The sequence below is a fragment of the Trachurus japonicus genome, chromosome 21 (genome assembly GCF_045865225.1).
Source record: "Trachurus japonicus isolate A0001 chromosome 21, Traja_1.0".
In the NCBI taxonomy this organism is placed as follows: Eukaryota; Metazoa; Chordata; class Actinopteri; order Carangiformes; family Carangidae; genus Trachurus; species Trachurus japonicus.
The window spans coordinates 36823428-36847084 of record NC_140927.1 but is presented as its reverse complement, the minus strand read 5'-3'; the positions used below and the strand labels follow the sequence as shown (position 1 = coordinate 36847084).

General features: G+C 43.2%; 1 protein-coding gene across 1 annotated transcript in view; it reads right to left on the bottom strand.

The window, feature by feature from the left end:
• Nucleotides 1-23657, bottom strand: part of LOC146965751 (heat shock 70 kDa protein 12A-like) — a 41672-nt gene that overhangs the window by 1272 nt on the left and 16743 nt on the right. The gene's annotated exons all lie outside the window — the stretch shown is intronic.

Genomic DNA, 23657 nt, shown 5'->3' with positions numbered 1-23657 from the left:
ATAAACGGTGTTACTAATGGAAAGCAGGCTGTCTCTCAGCGATGAGTTTGATGGATTTGAGCATTTTATAAAAAAGTAATGCAATAGTTATTTTCCTTGTAATTAGTTACTTTCATAATCTAGTGACGCAGTTACTGACTCAGTGTAACAAATAACAAAACTAATTACTTTTTTTTTAAAGTATATTTTTTGCTATCCAATTAAAGGCTTTTTCGCCTTTAATTGGATAGTACAGTCTAGAGAGAGACAGGGGAGGAATGGGGAGGTAGAGAGGGGGAAATGACATGCAAGAAAGGGCAGCTCTATGCAGGATTCCAACTGGGGCCGCCGGCAAGGACTGTATGGGGCGGCAGCTCTACCAACTGAGCTAAACACTGCCCCAACAAAACTAATTACTTTTTAAGTTTTGCTGTCATGGACAATATAGTCAGTATTTGAATTTTTCTGATATAACATAAAAATAAAAACAACTAGATGAAGTAGCATTTCCTGATGGAAATGCGTGTGAATGCTGAAAGCAGCTGAACGCTGTTGCAGAATTAGCAAACAGTGCAAGCAGTGATCACCATTCAAATGGTTGACCAAGGTAGGTATCGAACCCACAACCTCATGGTCAGCAGACTTTCACTTTGCCTCTAGGCCACAGTGTACACACAGTTACAGAGACTGTTGTCTGTTGATGAACTGCACTCTGTCTCACTCTGAAGTTAACGAGCCCAAAGCTGTAGTTCCAGTGCAAATCAATCTTAGTGCAGTGGTATAAACAAGAAACATGTTAACACAAACCAAGATTGAAAGAGGTAAAGAGAATAGGTGGGGGCGCATATGCATTATCAAGTTTGATCATGTGAACATGTGAACATGGTTAAAGTTCCAAGTGGCTGACACACTAACAAGACTGCTCAGGTGGGATTTGAACCTGTGACCTTGTTGTTGGATGGCAGGAACCTTATCCACTAGGCCATTCCAACACTTCTGATGAAGTAGAGGTTGAGACTTTGATGAATGTGAGATTTTTCAATGATGCTTAAAAAAGAATTTGAATGAAGTCTCTATCAGAAAGTACGACATGAATAAGGCAGGAATCGAACCCATGACCTCATGATCAATAAACCTTTACTCTGCCACTTCACCACAGAGAGCACAGACATAAGCATGTTGCCATTGTAATGTGGTGATGTGCTGCAAACAGTGGCAGAAGCAATTAATGCGTCTCTTAACGAACATCTGTAACCAATTGAGGGTGGGGGAGGGGAGCAGAATTCAACATCACATAAGAAGATTGCTCAGCCTGGATTCGAACTAGTGACCTTGGGGTTGGCAAGCGGCCACCTTACCAACTGGACTACAGACAGAGTTGTGGAGAAGTGACAAAGTTGAGCTCCTTCTCCTGCTGCTGTGAAAAAAATGCATTGGGCTGAATGAGAGCAGAGAGCTCCCTGGCTGCATTTAAAAAATATTTTAAATTATTATCTAAGTCTCTTTGCATTTTTGACCAGAATTTTAGCCAGAAGACAAGTGTGGCTACAAAACTGGAGAAAATAATTTGTCTAGAGTTTAATATGCAGAGACAGAGGGGTAGTAAGAAAGAAGTAAAGAAATTGGGGTGGATAAATGAAAGAGAGAGATATACAGAGAGCGGAAGAAAGAAATAAAGAAACAAAGAAAGAGAAAAGGAGTAGAAAGAAAGATTTCCAAGAATGGAAATGGTATGAATGCTGAAAGCAGCTGAATGCTGTTGCAGAATTAGCAAACAGTGCAAGCAGTGATCACCATACAAATGTTTGACCGAGGTAGGAACCGAACCCACAACCTCATGGTCAGTAGACTTTCACTCTGCCTCAAAGCCACAGTGTACACACAGTTAGAGAGACTGTTGTCTGTTGATGAGCTGCACTCTGTCTCACTCTGAAGTTAACAAGCCCAAAGCTGCACCTGTTGGAAACACACTGTGTCAACACCAAGAAAGCTTGAGAGTCAAGTTTGAATGACTTACAATGAAAATTTCTGTGAATTTCAGGCTGAGAGCAGCAGTAGCCTAGTGGTTGAGAGCAGCAGTAGCCTAGTGGTTAGCTTGCTGGTCTGGAGACCTGAAGGTTGCCTTCAGGTCTCAGCTGAATAATTGGAATCAAAAGTCAAGCAATGAAGTGAAAAGACTGAGGCAGGAATCGAACCCATGACCATATGATCACTAAACCTTTACTCTGCCACTCGGCTACAGAGAGCACACTGCTTTCAAACCTGTTGTCATTCATTGTAATGTGATGATGTGCTGCAAACTGGTACGAGTAATCAAGGAGATAACAAACACCTGTAACCAATTGAAGGCGGGGGAGGAGAGCAGAATTCAACATAACATAACAAGAGTTCTTCCCTTGGATTCGAACCAGTGACCTTAGGGTTGGCAAACATCCACCCTAACCCCTACACTACAGTGGAGTTGTGAAGAAGAGAGGTTGAGACTTTGATGAATGTGAGATTTTTTGTGAAAAAGTTAAATATTTTAAAAAGTATAAATAGTTAAAAAGAGAAAAGTAATGCCGATAAAGTTCAAAAAAAGCTGCACGTTTTGATATATGAATTGTTGAAATAGCACAAAGTATGAAGGACTAGAAGAAGACCGTAAAAAGGCGGAAGAAAATGGCCAAACAGAAGAACAATAGTGTGACTGCTTCAGCAGTCACACTAACTAGAAAAAGCATTTCCAAGAATGGAAATGGTGTGACTGCTGATAGCAACTGAACGCTGTTGCAGAATTAGCAAATAGCGCAAGCTGTGATCACCATACAAATGTTTGACCAAGGTCAGAATCGAACCCACATCCTCATGGTCATTAGACTTCCACTCTGCCTCTAGGCCACAGTGCACACACAGTTGCAGAGACTGTTGTCTGTTAATGATCTGCACACTGTCAACATCAAGAAAGCTTGAGAGTCAAGCTTGAATGACTTAGAATGAAAATGTCTGTGAATTTCAGGCTGAGCACTAACCATATGGCCACAGAGAACCTGAGTTACAATGAGCTTTATACTATGAGGAATCAAAGACTGTCCAATGACAGCTGAATAATTGGAATCAAAAGTCAAGCAATGAAGTGAAAAGACTGAGGCAGGAATCGAACCCATGACCATATGATCACTAAACCTTTACTCTGCCACTCGGCTACAGAGAGCACACTGCTTTCAAAACTGTTGTCATTCATTGTAATGTGATGATGTGCTGCAAACTGGTATGAGTAATCAAGGAGATAACAAACACCTGTAACCAATTGAAGGCGGGGGAGGAGAGCAGAATTCAACATAACATAACAAGAGTTCTTCCCATGGATTCGAACCAGTGACCTTACGGTTGGCAAACATCCACCCTAACCCCTACACTACAGTGGAGTTGTGAAGAAGAGAGGTTGAGACTTTGATGAATGTGAGATTTTTTGTGAAAAAGTTAAATATTTTAAAAAGTATAAATAGTTAAAAAGAGAAAAGTAATGCCGATAAAGTTCAAAAAAAGCTGCACGTTTTGATATATGAATTGTTGAAATAGCACAAAGTATGAAGGACTAGAAGAAGACCGTAAAAAGGCGGAAGAAAATGGCCAAACAGAAGAACAATAGTGTGACTGCTTCAGCAGTCACACTAACTAGAAAAAGCATTTCCAAGAATGGAAATGGTGTGACTGCTGATAGCAACTGAACGCTGTTGCAGAATTAGCAAATAGTGCAAGCAGTGATCACCATACAAATGTTTGACCAAGGTCGGAATCGAACCCACAACCTCATGGTCATTAGACCTCCACTCTGCCTCTAGGCCACGGTGCACATGCAGTTGCAGAGATTGTTGTCTGTTAATGATCTGCACACTGTCAACATCAAGAAAGCTTGAGAGTCAAGCTTGAATGACTTAGAATGAAAATTTCTGTGAATTTCAGGCTGAGAGCAGCAGTTTCAACATGAAGCAAGTTATCAGAAGTCAACAGAGGACAACTGGGAAAATAATTCACTATAATTGTTGTTGAGGCAAGATTTGAACCAGCAACCTTCAGGTCTCCAGACCAGCAAGCTAACCACTAGGCTACAGACAGAGACAGTATGTGAGGGGTAAAGAAAACCATTATAAAGCTGAAAAAAATCAGAAAAAGTTAAATATTTTAAAAAGTATAAATAGTTAAAAAGAGAAAAGTAATGCCGATAAAGTTCAAAAAAAGCTGCACGTTTTGATATATGAATTGTTGAAATAGCACAAAGTATGAAGGACTAGAAGAAGACCGTAAAAAGGCGGAAGAAAATGGCCAAACAGAAGAACAATAGTGTGACTGCTTCAGCAGTCACACTAACTAGAAAAAGCATTTCCAAGAATGGAAATGGTGTGACTGCTGATAGCAACTGAACGCTGTTGCAGAATTAGCAAATAGTGCAAGCTGTGATCACCATACAAATGTTTGACCAAGGTCAGAATCGAACCCACATCCTCATGGTCATTAGACTTCCACTCTGCCTCTAGGCCACAGTGCACACACGGTTGCAGAGACTGTTGTCTGTTAATGATCTGCACACTGTCAACATCAAGAAAGCTTGAGAGTCAAGCTTGAATGACTTAGAATGAAAATGTCTGTGAATTTCAGGCTGAGCACTAACCATATGGCCACAGAGAACCTGAGTTACAATGAGCTTTATACTATGAGGAATCAAAGACTGTCCAATGACAGCTGAATAATTGGAATCAAAAGTCAAGCAATGAAGTGAAAAGACTGAGGCAGGAATCGAACCCATGACCATATGATCACTAAACCTTTACTCTGCCACTCGGCTACAGAGAGCACACTGCTTTCAAGACTGTTGTCATTCATTGTAATGTGATGATGTGCTGCAAACTGGTATGAGTAATCAAGGAGATAACAAACACCTGTAACCAATTGAAGGCGGGGGAGGAGAGCAGAATTCAACATAACATAACAAGAGTTCTTCCCTTGGATTCGAACCAGTGACCTTAGGGTTGGCAAGTATCCACTCTAACCCCTACACTACAGTGGAGTTGTGAAGAAGAGAGGTTGAGACTTTGATGAATGTGAGATTTTTTGTGAAAAAGTTAAATATTTTAAAAAGTATAAATAGTTAAAAAGAGAAAAGTAATGCCGATAAAGTTCAAAAAAAGCTGCACGTTTTGATATATGAATTGTTGAAATAGCACAAAGTATGAAGGACTAGAAGAAGACCGTAAAAAGGCGGAAGAAAATGGCCAAACAGAAGAACAATAGTGTGACTGCTTCAGCAGTCACACTAACTAGAAAAAGTGGTAAGTGGTCCGGTCGTTTTCGCTAATGCTGCGTTCCAGGCAGGCTTTTGAAATCGTAAATTACAGCTTCAAGTCACAACTTACGACTTTGTAGCGTTTCAGGCAACCCACTCGTGTTTTTCCGACCTGTTTTACCGGTGAAAGTAACTATAACGGCCACTCGTAACTTCCGACCGGTGAACTCGTACCAGATCGAACTGGTACCACTTCACAGTCGGAAAAATACGAGTTTCCTTGAACGCACCATATCAGTCCTCGTCCCTACGTCGCCACATTCACGGCGTTCCTTGGCTGCACACACAGTCCTGCATGCCGTTCTCTCTCCTCATTGGATAAAAACTGTAGGATACGATAAATGTTTTCTCTAAGGCTCAGAGCAGAGCAGAGTGACTGACAGACCCGTGTTTCAGACCAAACACTCTATGTAAGTGATTGCTGTCGGAAGATATAACTATTTAAGACTTATATTAACACAAATATATCACTTACTTCTGCTTTAACCACAACAAGTAAGTAGAGGACACTTTTGTAAAAATAGTGCAAGCAGTGATGACCATACAAATGGTTGACCAAGGTAGGAATTGAACCCACAATCTCATGGTCAGAAGACTTTGACTTTGCCCCCCGGTTGCTGACAGCTGGACATTGTATAATTACAGATTCAGCGCATTTAGTGTAAAACTCTACACTGGGATTCGATCACAGACTGGAGCATAGTCCTTGCTCACAGTGATAGCTGCTCTACCAGGTGAGCTATACCTATTATGCCTTTACAGCTACACTGAGCTGCCAAGCCTTTCACCTCTGAGCCAGATGAAGAACGGGGCGGCAGCTTGTAGCACTAGTGCCCTCCCCTGGAGCTGTGACACGTCAGCTCCAGTCTCCCTGAAACTGCCAGTTTGAGTCTGCCATTGGTTCACAGCAGTTTGAAGGCAGAAAAACTCAGAAATGCAATTTTGCACTTCCTTTTCTGCTGATATGTGCTCTAACACAAGAAAAATGCCACAGGAACATGTGAAAAGCTCAAAAAACACGATTTTCACGGGAGTGGGTCTTTATAAAAGCATCATAAATGAGCCATTAGAAGTTTGTCTACAAATCAGAATTTGAATGAAGTCTCTAGCAGAAAGTACAACATGAATGAGGCAGGAATCGAACCCATGACCTCATGATCAGTAAACCTTTACTCTGCCACTTCGCCACAGAGAGCACAGACTAAAGCATGTTGCCATTGTAATTTGATGATGTGCTGCAAATGGTGGCACTAGCAATTAATGCGTCTCTTAACGACCACCTGTAACCAATTGAGGGTGATGGAGGGGAGCAGAATTCAACATAACATAACAAGATTGCTCAGCCTGGATTCGAACTAGTGACCTTGGGGTTGGCAAGCGGACACCTTACCAACTGGACTACAGACAGAGTTGTGAATAAGAGAGGTTGAGACTTTGATGAATGTGAGATTTTTCAATGATGCTTAAAATAAAGAGAAATGAGTATAAATTAGCCACACCAAGTAAGAAGAGGACTTTTTTGTGACCTGTGACTATTTTTTGGTGAATTAAAATGATTTAAAAAGCACTTAACAGCAAGTTACAAAGTTGAGCTCCTTCTCCTGCTGCTGTGAAAAAAATGCATTGAGCTGTATGAGAGCAGAGAGCTCCCTGGCTGCATTTAAAAAATATTTAAAATTATTATCTAAGTCTCTTTGCATTTTTGACCAGAATTTTAGCCAGAAGACAAGTGTGGCTACAAAACTGGAGAAAATAATTTGTCTAGAGTTTAATTTGTGGCCATGCTGACAGTTTAGCCAGAAAAACTCTGAATGTTTTTTTGCCTCTCCCCACTCTAGCACCACTCTAGCTCTGCTCGTTAGACGCAACACACACACATTATAAAGCTGAAAAAAATCAGAAAAAGTTAAATATTTTAAAAAGTATAAAGAGTTAAAAAGAGAAAAGTAATGCCGATAAAGTTCAAAAAAAGCTGCACGTTTTGATATATGAATTGTTGAAATAGCACAAAGTATGAAGGACTAGAAGAAGACCGTAAAAAGGCGGAAGAAAATGGCCAAACAGAAGAACAATAGTGTGACTGCTTCAGCAGTCACACTAAAAACATTTCCAAGAATGGAAATGGTGTGAATGCTGAAGAAATTGTTGAAACAATGCTAAATGAGCTGAAGAAAGAAAGAAAGAAAGAAAGAAAGAAAGAAAGAAAGAAAGAAAGAAGAAAAGGACAGAAGGAAAGAAAGAAAATCGGAAGGGTAGATGGAGAAAGAAAGAAAGAACAAAAGGACAGAAAGAAAGAAAAAGACACAGAGAGAAGGGTAGATAGAGAAAGAAAAAGGTAAGAAAAACAGAATAATAGAAGATAAAGAGAATAGAGAATGAATGAAAGAGACAGAGGGGTAGTAAGAAAGAAGTAAAGAAATTGGGGTGGATAAATGAAAGAGAGATATATACAGAGAGCGGTAGAAAGAAAGAAAGAAAGAAAGAAAGAAAGAAAGAAAGAAAGAAGGAAATGGGGTAGAAAGAAAGAAAGAGAAAAGGAGTAGAAAGAAAGAAAGAAAGAAAGAAAGAAAGAAAGAAAGAAAGAAAGAAAAAGGTTGGAACAAGAGAGAAAAAAGAAAAGGACAGAAGGAAAGAAAGAAAATGGGAAGGGTAGATGGAGGGAGAAAGAAAGAAAGAAAGAAAGAAAGAAAGAAAGAAAGAAAGAAAGAAAGAAAGAAAGAAGAAAAAGAGAGAGGGGGATGATAGATAGAACGAAGTAGATGGATGGATGGATGGATGGATGGATGGATGGAGAGGGAAATATAGAAATAAGTTATGTAAAATACAAATGAAGGAGTAAAAGAAGGAAAGAAAGTGAAAAAAGAGACAAAGGGTTTGAAGAGATAGATAGATAGATAGATGTTTAGAGGTTAAAAATTGCGCATGTAACCTTTAATGCGGATTGATACGTGTGTGCGTGATTCACGTGAAGCAGTCAGTCAGGTCAGTCGTCATGGAGTGGAGCCACACAGTTTTTTTTTTACCTCTGCCTTTACCTCTCTGCCTTTACCTCTGCCTTTACCTCTGCATTTACTCAGCATTTTCTAGATATTTTGCTCTGGCCTTTTTTATTTTCATCATGCTGGATTGTATCTTGCTTTATTTTTGGAGTAAACTATGAAAAGGAACGAAAGAACGTGTGGAGGTTTTTTTGCCTTTGAAGTGGATGTTACGAGGGAGGAGAGCATCAAGCTCATGGCTTCATTGATTAGGAACCTACAGATAGATAGATAGATAGATTTGACACATGTTAAAAGCTGCATCCTATATCCCAGGCTCCACCTGTAAATAATTGAGAGGCTGATGAATTTGAGCTGAAAACCTGTGTGTGTGTGTCTGGGTGTGTGAGTCTGACGGTCTCTCTGCCTGCGTGTACATGTGCAGAAAGTAAAACTGTTGATAAGCGCCACAGAACTCCTCTCTCCCTAATGATCTGATTGATTACACCTGCGTGGCAGCCTGCCCTCAGAAGTTACCATGGCGACTCAACTAACTGCTTACATTTTACTGTGTGGAACAGTGTTGTGTTTGTGTGTTTGTCTGTTTGTGTATGCGTGCATGTGTGACTGTGTGTGAGTGTCTGTGTGTGTCTGTGTGAGTGTGATGCCTGTGTTTGTGCGTGGACATCCTCTGTCAGTCTGGTTTATCATGTGTGTGTGTGGGGCTGTGTTTAAAAACATCTTAACGAGCGGCCAGGCTGCACCTGACCTGTTCTATAAATAGACTTTGATAACGAGCTGGCCACTACAGCTGGACCAACTGCACACAGAGCAGAGCAGAGCAGAGAGATTTGAGCTCTGTGCAGCTTCCCAAAACAGCCCATAAAAAGAGAACCGTAACTCTTATCAGAATGTGGCCATGACTACTGGGAGAGGAGACCTTCCTGAGCACATTGATGTGCATTAAATGTTTGTAGGGCAAAAACTTTTCTCAGAATCGCAAGGTAGAAAAGGGGGGCATTTCTGCTTTTCTAAAAAAATCAGCTCCTACTTTTATATTGAAGTGGATGAGCCACTGGAGCGGGTCTAGCTGCACAATTAGGCTCATAGAGACAATTCTGTAAGTCTGTCTGCTGTTTTGAGCACATCAAATGAGAGACGACAAGTGTGGCTACAAACCAGTGAGGAAATCATGTGTCTAGAGTTTAATTTGTGGCCGTGCTGGCAATTTATCCAGAAAAAATCCTGAATGTTTTTTCGATCCCTCTCACTCTAACAATGATGTCACTCACTCTAAGCCCTGCTCGTTAAGCGCAATACACAACCATTATAAAGTTGGATTTTGTCGAAAATTTTAATGATTTTAAAACGGCCACATATCAGAAACTGTTGAAGATATTAATAAGCTGAGTAATATGTGAATAGATTAAAAGTTTGTCTACAATTTAAAAGACAAATGGAGTCTGTGGGAGAAAGTATGCTGAAGTTTTAGAGGTTCAAAGTAGTAAGAAGATTTTAAAAGTTTGAAGACGTTTTCAATGCATTCCTATGGGAAAAAATTTGCAGAAAAAGTTAAATATTTGAAAAAGTATAAATAGTTAAAAAGAGAAAAGTAATGCCGATAAAGTTCAAAAAAAGCTGCACGTTTTGATATATGAATTGTTGAAATCGCACAAAGTATGAAGGACTAGTTTAAAACCGTAAAAAGGCGGAAAGTAGTAAGAACTAGAAAAAGCATTTCCAAGAATGGAAATGGTGTGACTGCTGATAGCAACTGAACGCTGTTGCAGAATTAGCAAATAGTGCACCATACAAATGTTTGACCAAGGTCAGAATCAAACCCACAACCTCATGGTCATTAGACTTCCACTCTGCCTCTAGGCCACAGTGCACACACAGTTCCAGAGACTGTTGTCTGTTAATGATCTGCACACTGTCAACATCAAGAAAGCTTGAGAGTCAAGCTTGAATGACTTAGAATGAAAATTTCTGTGAATTTCAGGCTGAGAGCAGCAGTTTCAACATGAAGCAAGTTATCAGAAGTCAACTGGGAAAATAATTCACTATAATTGTTGTTGAGGCAAGATTTGAACCAGCAACCTTCAGGTCTCCAGACCAGCAAGCTAACCACTAGGCTACAGACAGAGACAATATTTGAGGGGTAAAGAAAAGAGAAAAGTAATGCCGATAAAGTTCAAAAAAGCTGCACATTTTGATATATGAATTGTTGAAATAGCACAACACCTAACACACTAACCATATGGCCACAGAGAACCTGAGTTACAATGAGCTTTATACTATGAGGAATCAAAGACTGTCCAATGACAGCTGAATAATTGGAATCAAAAGTCAAGCAATGATGTGAAAAGACTGAGGCAGGAATAGAACCCATGACCATATGATCACTAAACCTTTACTCTGCCACTCGGCTACAGAAAGCACACCGCTTTCAAGACTGTTGTCATTCATTGTAATGTGATGATGTGCTGCAAACTGGTATGAGTAATCAAGGAGATAACAAACACCTGTAACCAATTGAAGGCGGGGGAGGAGAGCAGAATTCAACATAACAAAACAAGAATTCTTCCGTTGGATTCGAACCGGCGACCTTAGGGTTAGCAAGCAGCCACCCTAACCCCTACACTACAGTGGAGTTGAAGAGAAGAGAGGTTGAGACTTTGATGAATGTGAGATTTTTCAATGATGCTTAAAATAAAAAGGAATTAGTATAAATTAGCCACACCAAGTAAGAAGAGGACTTTTTTGTGACCTGTGACTATTTTTTGGTGAATTAAAATGAATTAAAAAGCACTTAACAGCAAGTTACAAAGTTGAGCTCCTTCTCCTGCTGCTATGAAAAAAATGCATTGAGCTGAATGGGAGCAGAGAGCTCCCTGGCTGCATTTAAAAAATATTTTAAATTATTATCTAAGTCTCTTTGCATTTTTGACCAGAATTTTAGCCAGAAGACAAGTGTGGCTACAAAACTGGAGAAAATAATTTGTCTAGAGTTTAATTTGTGGCCATGCTGACAGTTTAGCCAGAAAAACTCTAGAATGTTTTTTTGCCGCTCTCCACTCTAGCACCACTCTAGCTCTGCTCGTTAGACGCAATACACACACATTATAAAGCTGAAAAAAATCAGAAAAGGTTAAATATTTGAAAAAGTATAAATAGTTAAAAAGAGAAAAGTAATGCCGATAAAGTTTAAAAAAAGCTGCACGTTTTGATATATGAATTGTTGAAATAGCACAAAGTATGAAGGACTAGAAGAAGACCGTAAAAAGGCGGAAGAAAATGGCCAAACAGAAGAACAATAGTGTGACTGCTTCAGCAGTCACACTAACTAGAAAAAGCATTTCCAAGAATGGAAATGGTGTGACTGCTGATAGCAACTGAACGCTGTTGCAGAATTAGCAAATAGTGCAAGCTGTGATCACCATACAAATGTTTGACCAAGGTCAGAATCGAACCCACATCCTCATGGTCATTAGACTTCCACTCTGCCTCTAGGCCACAGTGCACACACAGTTGCAGAGACTGTTGTCTGTTAATGATCTGCACACTGTCAACATCAAGAAAGCTTGAGAGTCAAGCTTGAATGACTTAGAATGAAAATGTCTGTGAATTTCAGGCTGAGCACTAACCATATGGCCACAGAGAACCTGAGTTACAATGAGCTTTATACTATGAGGAATCAAAGACTGTCCAATGACAGCTGAATAATTGGAATCAAAAGTCAAGCAATGAAGTGAAAAGACTGAGGCAGGAATCGAACCCATGACCATATGATCACTAAACCTTTACTCCGCCACTCGGCTACAGAGAGCACACTGCTTTCAAAACTGTTGTCATTCATTGTAATGTGATGATGTGCTGCAAACTGGTATGAGTAATCAAGGAGATAACAAACACCTGTAACCAATTGAAGGCGGGGGAGGAGAGCAGAATTCAACATAACATAACAAGAGTTCTTCCCTTGGATTCGAACCAGTGACCTTAGGGTTGGCAAGCATCCACCCTAACCCCTACACTACAGTGGAGTTGTGAAGAAGAGAGGTTGAGACTTTGATGAATGTGAGATTTTTTGTGAAAAAGTTAAATATTTGAAAAAGTATAAATAGTTAAAAAGAGAAAAGTAATGCCGATAAAGTTCAAAAAAAGCTGCACGTTTTGATATATGAATTGTTGAAATAGCACAAAGTATGAAGGACTAGAAGAAGACCGTAAAAAGGCGGAAGAAAATGGCCAAACAGAAGAACAATAGTGTGACTGCTTCAGCAGTCACACTAACTAGAAAAGGCATTTCCAAGAATGGAAATGGTGTGACTGCTGACAGCAGCTGAACGCTGTTGCAGAATTAGCAAATAGTGCAAGCAGTGATCACCATACAAATGTTTGACCAAGGTCGGACTCAAACCCACAACCTCATGGTCAATAGACTTCCACTCTGCCTCTAGGCCACAGTGCACACACAGTTGCAGAGACTGTTGTCTGTTGATGAGCTGCACTCTGTCTCACTCTGACATCAAGAAAGCTTGAGAGTCAAGCTTGAATGACTTAGAATGAAAATTTCTGTGAGTAATTGTTATTGAGGCAAGATTTGAACCAGTAACCTTCAGGTCTCCAGCTCAGCAAGCTAACCACTAGGCTACAGGCAGAGACAGTATGTGAGTGGCAAAGAAAACCTTTAATAAGAGGATCACTGGCTCCTGCTTAAAAAAAAAAGGTAAGGAAAGTGCAGAAATTAGCCACACCAAGTAAGACTTAGAATGAAAATTTCTGTGAATTTCAGGCTGAGAGCAGCAGTTTCAACATGAAGCAAGTTATCAGAAGTCAACAGAGGACGACTGGGAAAATAATTCACTATAATTGTTATTGAGGCAAGATTTGAACCAGTAACCTTCGGGTCTCCAGCTCAGCAAGCTAACCACTAGGCTACAGGCAGAGACAGTCTGTGAGTGGCAAAGAAAACCTTTAATAAGAGGATCACTGGCTCCTGCTTTAAAAAAAAAGGTAAGGAAAGTGCAGAAATTAGCCACACCAAGTAAGACTTAGAATGAAAATTTCTGTGAATTTCAGGCTGAGAGCAGCAGTTTCAACATGAAGCAAGTTATCAGAAGTCAACAGAGGACGACTGGGAAAATAATTCACTATAATTGTTGATGAGGCAAGATTTGAACCAGTAATCGAACCCACAACCTCATGATCACTAAACCTTTACTCTGCCACTTCACCACAGAGAGCACAGACATAAGCATGTTGCCATTGTAATGTGATGATGTGCAGAGAGCTCCCTGGGTGCATTTAAAAAATATTTAGGGCCCGAGCGGCGACTGCAAGTCGCCCAGCGAAAGCCCTTTTGAAATCGCGCTGTTTATTAGGGCCCGAGCGGCGACTGCAAGTCGCCCAGCGAAAGCCCTATTGAAATCGCGCTGTTTATTATTATTCTTTATTATTCTTGCGTTCTTAAAACCCCAATTTCGCCCCTTTCCCAAAGGCGAAAATGCGTGTACTTTTGCATGGGCGTCCGGCCGGATCCGAAATTCGATATTTTTGAGTTGTCACACACGGTCGACGCAAAATGGCGGAATAGCGCCCCCTACAAAGTCCAAAAATGCCCATAGGGAATTTTGCTAACTTTGTCCTACGCTCACAAAATTTGGTACACATATGTATTATACCCAAATATGCAAAAAAGCCTCTTGACCTCATGACCTCAACCCAACAGGAAGTCGGCCATTTTGGTTTTGATTTTTCCCGCCTAAAATTAACTCCTCCCAGAGCGTTCGTCCGATCAAGTTGAAATTAGGTACACCACATCTCCAGACCTAGCTGAGCTTATCTTGTGCTCCGTGAGTCCGTAGGTCAAAGGGCGTGGCTGCCAGCGCTCAATTCACTTTGGCGTGCTCGCCATGTACATACGAGTGGCTCTCACGCCCACATACTTCATCCAATCAACTTCAAACTTGCTGGACATGATGATGGCTCCGCCCTGAACGTCCCGATATATTCACTTCCCACGTAACTCATAGCGCCCCCCGGTGGTAACAGGAAGTGTACTAAAATTTTGAAAATGTACATACTTTGCCCCATCAACTTCATTCCACTTCTACAACATGCAGAACCAGTTGGTGAAGCTACATTATGAAGACTGTGAAGCTACGAGTAATGGCGTCCGTGTGGCGACGCGGCGACCATTCCTCGCCATGACAATACGTTTGCCCTTTGGATGGCTTTATTGAACTCGTATCAACATGAAAATTGGTACACAGGTCCAGGGTCACGACCTCAACGTTTCCATATGCTGGTAGGCGATCTCACTCATTCACCCCCTAGTGGAAACAGGAAGTGCCATTTTTTGCATCAACATTGTCCGATTTCCACGAAACTTCACATACGTGATGAGGGACTGACCCTGAACACACCTGCACGCATCCCATTACTGCCCCCTAGTGGACGAACTTTTAACTGCTCATAACTCCCTCATGCTTTGTCCGATTTCCACGAAACTTCACATGTGTGATGAGGGACTGACCCTGAACACACCTGCACGCATCCCATTACTGCCCCCTAGTGGACGAACCTTTAACTGCTCATAACTCCCTCATGCTTTGTCCGATTCACTCCAAACTTCACATGAGTGATGAGGGGCGGCCCCTGAACGCACCACACCACATGCGGTGACTGCCCCCTGGTGGATGAACGAAACATTGCGTTTTTTGCCTCCTTCCAGGTTTTTTCTCCATTTCTGCTCCGCGCCACGGCCCCGGCGTGCCTCAGGCCCCGCGGTGGCATGGGCGAGCGAGGGCCCGCCATCGCCGCTTGCGGCTTTAATTATTATTAGGGCCCGAGCGGCGACTGCAAGTCGCCTGGCGAAAGCCCTATTGAAATTCGTTCATGCCCCAACGTGCAAGTGACCCCAAAGTGCAAGTGACCCCAAAGTAATCAAGTAATCAAGTAATCATGTGGTATGGAAGACCCCCGGGGAAAAATGCTATATTGAAATTGTAATGTTTATTATTATTATTAGGGCCCGAGCGGCGACTGCAAGTCGCCCAGCGAAAGCCCTTTTGAAATCGCGCTGTTTATTATTATTAGGGCCCGAGCGGCGACTGCAAGTCGCCCAGCGAAAGCCCTATTGAAATCGCGCTGTTTATTATTATTATTTTTATTATTCTTACGCGAAATGAATCGCATTTTTGGGGACTTTCCCATGCTCAGAAAGTTATATAAATTTGCATGCATGTGCAGACGGCCCAAAATTTACATCTGATAGGGTTGTCGCACATGGGCGGGGCCAAATGGCGAAATAGCGCCCCCTTTAAATTTTCAAAATGCCCATAGGGAATTTTGCTAACTTTGTCCTATGCTCACAAAATTTGGTACACATATGTATTGTATCCAGATATGCAAAAAAGCCTCTTGACCTCATGACCTCAACCCAACAGGAAGTCGGCCATTTTGGTTTTGATTTTTCCCGCCTAAACTTAACTCCTCCCACAGCATTCGCCCGATCAAGTTGAAAATAGGTACGCAACATCGTCAGACCTAGCTGAGCTTATCTTGTGCTCCGTGAGTCCGTAGGTCAAAGGGCGTGGCTGCCAGGCTCAAGAACCTTTGGCGTGCTCGCCATGTCCATACGAGTGGCTCTCACGCCCACATACTTCATCCAATCAACTTCAAACTTGCTGGACATGATGATGGCTCCGCCCTGAACGTCCCGATATATTAACTTCCCACGTAACTCATAGCGCCCCCCGGTGGTAACAGGAAGTGAACTAAAATTCATTAAAAATACATAGTTGACCCCATCAACTTCATTCCACTTCTAAAACATGCAGAACCAGTTGGTGAAGCTACATTATGAAGACTGTGAAGCTACGAGTAATGGCGTCCCTGTGGGGGCGTGGCTAACATTCCTCGCTATGACAATACGTTTGCCCTTTGGATGGCTTTATTGAACTCGTATCAACATGAAAATTGGTACACAGGTCCAGGGTCACGACCTCAACGTTTCTATGTACTCATAGGCGATCTCACTCATTCGCCCCCTAGTGGAAACAGGAAGTACCATATTTTACATCAACATTGTCCGATTTCCACGAAACTTCACATGTGTGATGAGGGACTGACCCTGAACACACCTACATGCATCCCATTACTGCCCCCTAGTGGATGAACCATTAACTGCTCATAACTCCCTCATGCTTTGTCCAATTCACTCCAAACTTCACATGAGTGATGAGGGGCCGCCCCTGAACGCACCGCACCACATGCGGTGACTGCCCCCTGGTGGATGAACGAAACATTGCATTTTTGGCCTCCTTCCAGGTTTTTTCTCCATTTCTGCTCCGCGCCACGGCCCCGGCATGCCTCAGGCCCCGCGGTGGCATGGGCGAGCGAGGGCCCGCCATCGCCGCTTGCGGCTTTAATTATTATTATTATTATTATTCTTGCGCTCTTAAAATGCCATTTTGACCCCTTTCCCAAAGGCGAAAATGCGTCTACTTTTGCATGGGCGTCCGGCCGGATCCGAAATTCGATATTTTTGAGTGGTCGCACACGGTCGACGCAAAATGGCGGAATAGCGCCCCCTACAAAGTCCAAAAATGCCCATAGGGAATTTTGCTAACTTTGTCCTACGCTCACAAAATTTGGTACACATATGTATTATACCCAGATATGCAAAAAAGCCTCTTGACCTCATGACCTCAACCCAACAGGAAGTCGGCCATTTTGGTTTTGATTTTTCCCGCCTAAAACGAACTCCTCCCACAGCGTTCGCCCGATCAAGTTGAAATTAGGTACACCACATCTCCAGACCTAGCTGAGCTTATCTTGTGCGCCGTGAGTCCGTAGGTCAAAGGGCTTGGCCTCTGGCATGCCCCCAAGTTTGGCGACTGTTTCGGTGCTCGCCATGTAAATACGAACGGCTCTCATGCCCACATAGTTGATCGTAGACGCTTCAAACTTGGTGCAAAAATCTATGGCGAGACCCTGAACGATCCGACATATTATTTGCCTACGTCGCTCATAGCGCCCCCCCGGTGGTAACAGGAAGTGAACTAAAATTCATTAAAAATACATAGTTGACCCATCAACTTCATTCCACTTCTAAAACATGCAGAACCACTTGGTGAAGCTACATTATGAAGACTGTGAAGCTATGAGTAATGGCGTCCCTGTGGGGGCGTGGCTACCATCAATTCCTCGCCATGAAAATACGTTTGGCTTTTTGATGGCTTTAATGAACTCGTATCATCATGAAATTTGATACACAGGTCCAGGGTGGAGACCTCTTCCATCTGATAGGGGTGTCGCTCATGTGGCCCCCTAGTGGAAACCGGAAGTGCCATTTTTTGCATCAACATTGTCCGATTTCCACGAAACTTCACATGGGTGATGAGGGGCTGACCCTGAACACACCTGCACGCATCCCATTACTGCCCCCTAGTGGACGGACCTTTAACTGCTCATAACTCCCTCATGCTTTGTCCGATTTCCACGAAACTTCACATGTGTGATGAGGGGCTGACCCTGAACACACCTGCACGCATCCCATTACTGCCCCCTAGTGGACAAACCTTTAACTGCTCATAACTCCCTCATGCTTTGTCCGATTTCCACGAAACTTCACATGTGTGATGAGGGACTGACCCTGAACACACCTGCACGCATCTCATTACTGCCCCCTAGTGGACGAACCTTTAACTGCTCATAACTCCCTCATGCTTTGTCCGATTCACTCCAAACTTCACACGAGTGATGAGGGGCGGCCCCTGAACGCACCACACCACATGCGGTGACTGCCCCCTGGTGGATGAACGAAACATTGCGTTTTTGGCCTCCTTCCAGGTTTTTTCTCCATTTCTGCTCCGCGCCACGGCCCCGGCGTGCCTCAGGCCCCGCGGTGGCATGGGCGAGCGAGGGCCCGCCATCGCCGCTTGCGGCTTTAATTATTATTATTATTCTTCCGACATTTCGTGCCCCAATTTCGCCCCTTTCCCAAATGCGAAAATGCGTATACTTTTGCACGGACGTCCGGCCTGATCCGAAATTCGATATTTTTGGGTTGTCGCACATGGTCGACGCAGAATGGCGGAATAGCGCCCCCTACAAAGTCAAAAATGCCCATAGAGAATTTTGCTATCTAACTTTGTCCTATGCTCACAAAATTTGGTACACAGATGTATTATACCCAGATGTGCAAAAAAGCCTCTTGACCTCATGACCTCAACCCAACAGGAAGTCGGCCATTTTGGTTTTGATTTTTCCCGCCTAAAATTAACTTCTCCCAGAGCGTTCGCCCGATCAAGTTCTAATTAGGTATACCACATCTCCAGACCTCGCTGAGCTTATCTTGTGCTCCGTGAGTCCGTAGGTCAAAGGGCGTGGCTGCCAGCGCTCATCAGACTTTGGCGTTCTCGCCATGTCCATACGTGTGGCTCTCACGCCCACATACTTCATCCAATCAACTTCAAACTTGCTGGACATGATGATGGCTCCGCCCTGAACGTCCTGATATATTAACTTCCCACGTAACTCATAGCGCCCCCCGGTGGTAACAGGAAGTGTACTAAATTTTGAAAATGTACATACTTTGCCCCATCAACTTCATTCCACTTCTACAACATGCAGAACCAGTTGGTGAAGCTACATTATGAAGACTGTGAAGCTACGAGTAATGGCGTCCCTGTGGGGGCGTGGCTATCATTCCTCGCCATGACAATACGTTTGCCCTTTGGATGGCTTTAATGAACTCGTATCAACATGAAAATTGGTACACAGGTCCAGGGTCACGACCTCAACGTTTCTATGTGCTCATAGACGATCTCACTCATTCGCCCCCTAGTGGAAACAGGAAGTGCCATTTTTTGCATCAACATTGTCCGATTTCCATGAAACTTCACATGTGTGATGAGGGGCTGACCCTGAACACACCTGCACGCATCCCATTACTGCCCCCTAGTGGACAAACTTTTAAATGCTCATAACTCCCTCATACTTTGTCCGATTTCCACGAAACTTCACATGTGTGATGAGGGACTGACCCTGAACACACCTGCACGCATCCCATTACTGCCCCCTAGTGGACAAACCTTTAACTGCTCATAACTCCCTCATGCTTTGTCCGATTTCCACCAAACTTCACATGTGTGATGAGGGACTGACCCTGAACACACCTGCACGCATCTCATTACTGCCCCCTAGTGGACGAACCTTTAACTGCTCATAACTCCCTCATGCTTTGTCCGATTCACTCCAAACTTCACACGAGTGATGAGGGGCGGCCCCTGAACGCACCACACCACATGCGGTGACTGCCCCCTGGTGGATGAACGAAACATTGCGTTTTTGGCCTCCTTCCAGGTTTTTTCTCCATTTCTGCTCCGCGCCACGGCCCCGGCGTGCCTCAGGCCCCGCGGTGGCATGGGCGAGCGAGGGCCCGCCATCGCCGCTTGCGGCTTTAATTATTATTATTATTCTTGCGCTCTTAAAACGCCATTTTGACCCCTTTCCCAAAGGCGAAAATGCGTGTACTTTTGCATGGGCGTCCGGCCGGATCCGAAATTCGATATTTTTGAGTTGTCACACACGGTCGACGCAAAATGGCGGAATAGCGCCCCCTACAAAGTCCAAAAATGCCCATAGGGAATTTTGCTAACTTTGGCCTACACTCACAAAATTTGGTACACATATGTATTATACCCAGATATGCAAAAAAGCCTCTTGACCTCATGACCTCAACCCAACAGGAAGTCGGCCATTTTGGTTTTGATTTTTCCCGCCTAAACTGAACTCCTCCCACAGCGTTCGCCCGATCAAGTTGAAATTAGGTACGCAACATCGTCATACCTAGCTGAGCTTATCTTGTGCTCCGCAGGTCTGTAGCTCAAAGGGCTTGGCCTCTGGCGTGCCCCCAAGTTTGGCGACTGTTTCGGTGCTCGCCATGTAAATACGAACGGCTCTCATGCCCACATAGTTGATCGTAGACGCTTCAAACTTGGTGCAAAAATCTATGGCGAGACCCTGAACGATCCGACATATTATTTGCCTACGTTGCTCATAGCGCCCCCCGGTGGTAACAGGAAGTGAACTAAAATTCATTAAAAATACATAGTTGACCCCATCAACTTCATTCGACTTCTAAAACATGCAGAACCAGTTGGTGAAGCTACATTATGAAGACTGTGAAGCTACGAGTAATGGCGTCCCTGTGGGGGCGTGGCTACCATCAATTCCTCGCCATGAAAATACGTTTGGCTTTTTGATGGCTTTAATGAACTCGTATCATCATGAAAATTGATACACAGGTCAAGGGTCACGACCTCAACGTCTCCATATGCTCATAGGCGATCTCACTCATGTTGCCCCCTAGTGGAAACAGGAAGTGCCATTTTTTGCATCAACATTGTCCGATTTCCACGAAACTTCACATGTGTGATGAGGGGCTGACCCTGAACACACCTGCACGCATCCCATTACTGCCCCCTAGTGGACAAACCTTTAACTGCTCATAACTCCCTCATGCTTTGTCCGATTTCCACAAAACTTCACATGTGTGATGAGGGGCGGCCCCTGAACACACCTGCACGCATCTCATTACTGCCCCCTAGTGGACAAACATTTAACTGCTCATAACTCCATCATGCTTTGTCCGATTTACAAGAAACTTCACATGTGTGATGAGGGACTGACCCTGAACACACCTGCACGCATCCCATTACTGCCCCCTAGTGGACAAACCTTCAACTGCTCATAACTCCCTCATGCTTTGTCCGATTTCCACGAAACTTCACATGTGTGATGAGGGACTGACCCTGAACACACCTGCACGCATCCCATTACTGCCCCCTGGTGGACGAACCTTTAACTGCTCATAACTCCCTCATGCTTTGTCCGATTCACTCCAAACTTCACATGAGTGATGAGGGGCGGCCCCTGAACGCACCAGACCACATGCGGTGACTGCCCCCTGGTGGATGAACGAAACATTGCATTTTTGGCCTCCTTCCAGGTTTTTTCTCCATTTCTGCTCCGCGCCACAGCCCCGGCGTGCCTCAGGCCCCGCGGTGGCATGGGCGAGCGAGGGCCCGCCATCGCCGCTTGCGGCTTTAATTAAAATTATTATCTAAGTCTCTTTGCATTTTTGACCAGAATTTTAGCCAGAAGACAAGTGTGGCTACAAAACTGGAGAAAATAATTTGTCTAGAGATGTCTGTGAATTTCAGGCTGAGCACTAACCATATGGCCACAGAGAACCTGAGTTACAATGAGCTTTATACTATGAGGAATCAAAGACTGTCCAATGACAGCTGAATAATTGGAATCAAAAGTCAAGCAATGAAGTGAAAAGACTGAGGCAGGAATCGAACCCATGACCATATGATCACTAAACCTTTACTCTGCCACTCGGCTACAGAGAGCACACTGCTTTCAAAACTGTTGTCATTCATTGTAATGTGATGATGTTCTGCAAACTGGTATGAGTAATCAAGGAGATAACAAACACCTGTAACCAATTGAAGGCGGGGGAGGAGAGCAGAATTCAACATAACATAACAAGAGGTCTTCCCTTGGATTCGAACCAGTGACCTTAGGGTTGGCAAGCATCCACCCTAACCCCTACACTACACTACACTACTACACTACACTACACTACTACTACAGTGGAGTTGTGAAGAAGAGAGGTTGAGACTTTGATGAATGTGAGATTTTTCAATGATGCTTAAAACAAAAAGAAATTAATATAAATTAGCCACACCAAGTAAGGAGAGGACTTTTTTGTGACCTGTGACTATTTTTTGGTGAATTAAAATGAATTAAAAAGCACTTAACAGCAAGTTACAAAGTTGAGCTCCTTCTCCTGCTGATGTGAAAAAAATGCATTGAGCTGAATGAGAGCAGAGAGCTCCCTGGCTGCATTTAAAAAATATTTAAAATTATTATCTAAGTCTCTTTGCATTTTTGACCAGAATTTTAGCCAGAAGACAAGTGTGGCTACAAAACTGGAGAAAATAATTTGTCTAGAGTTTAATTTGTGGCCGTGCTGACAGTTTAGCCAGAAAAACTCTAGAATATTTTTTTGCCTCTCTACACTCTGACACCACTCTAGCTCTGCTCGTTAGACGCAATACACACACATTATAAAGCTGAAAAAAATCAGAAAAAGTTAAATATTTGAAAAAGTATAAATAGTTAAAAAGAGAAAAGTAATGCCGATAAAGTTCAAAAGAAGCTGCACGTTTTGATATATGAATTGTTGAAATAGCACAAAGTATGAAGGACTAGAAGAAGACCGTAAAAAGGCGGAAGAAAATGGCCAAACAGCATTTCCTGATGGAAATGCGTGTGAATGCTGAAAGCAGCTGAACGCTGTTGCAGAATTAGCAAATAGTGAAAGCAGTGATCACCATTCAAATGGTTGACCAAGGTAGGTATCGAACCCACAACCTCATGGTCAGCAGACTTTCACTCTGCCTCTAGGCCACAGTGTACACACAGTTGCAGAGACTGTTGTCTGTTGATGAACTGCACTCTGTCTCACTCTGAAGTTAATGAGCCCAAAGCTGTAGTTCCAGTGCAAATCAATCTTAGTGCAGTGGTATAAACAAGAAACATGTTAACACAAACCAAGATTGAAAGAGGTAAAGAGAATAGGTGGGGGCGCATATGCATTATCAAGTTTGATCATGTGACCAGACCAAGTGGTATTGGTTAAAGTTCAAAGTGGCTGACACACTAACAAGACTGCTCAGGTGGGATTTGAACCTGTGATTTTGTGGTTGGATGGCAGGAACCTTATCCACTAGGCCATTCCAACACTTCCGATGAAGTAGAGGTTGAGACTTTGATGAATGTGAGATTTTTCAATGATGCTTAAAGTCCCACTCCCGCGACCCTTTTCGGCCATTTTAAAACCAGCTCATTAGCCATGCACATTAGCAATTCACCTCTGGGGGGTGGGCGGAGACTGCGCTGTTTTGCACCCGCCCAGCCACCTCCTCGCACCCCACCCCCCGGTTGTTGACAGCTGGACATTGTACAATTACAGATTCAGCGCATTTAGTGTAAAACTCTACACTGGAATTCGATCCCAGACTGGAGCATAGTCCTTGCTCACAGTGCAAGCTGCTCTACCAGGTGAGCTATACCTATTATACCTTGACAGCTACACCGAGCTGCCAAGCCTTTCACCTCTGAGCCAGATGAAGAACGGGGCGGCAGCTTGTAGCACTAGTGCCCTCCCCTGGAGCTGTGACACGTCAGCTCCAGTCTCCCTGAAACTGCCAGTTTGAGTCTGCCATTGGTTCACAGCAGTTTGAAGGCAGAAAAACTCAGAAATGCAATTTTGCACTTCCTTTTCTGCTGAT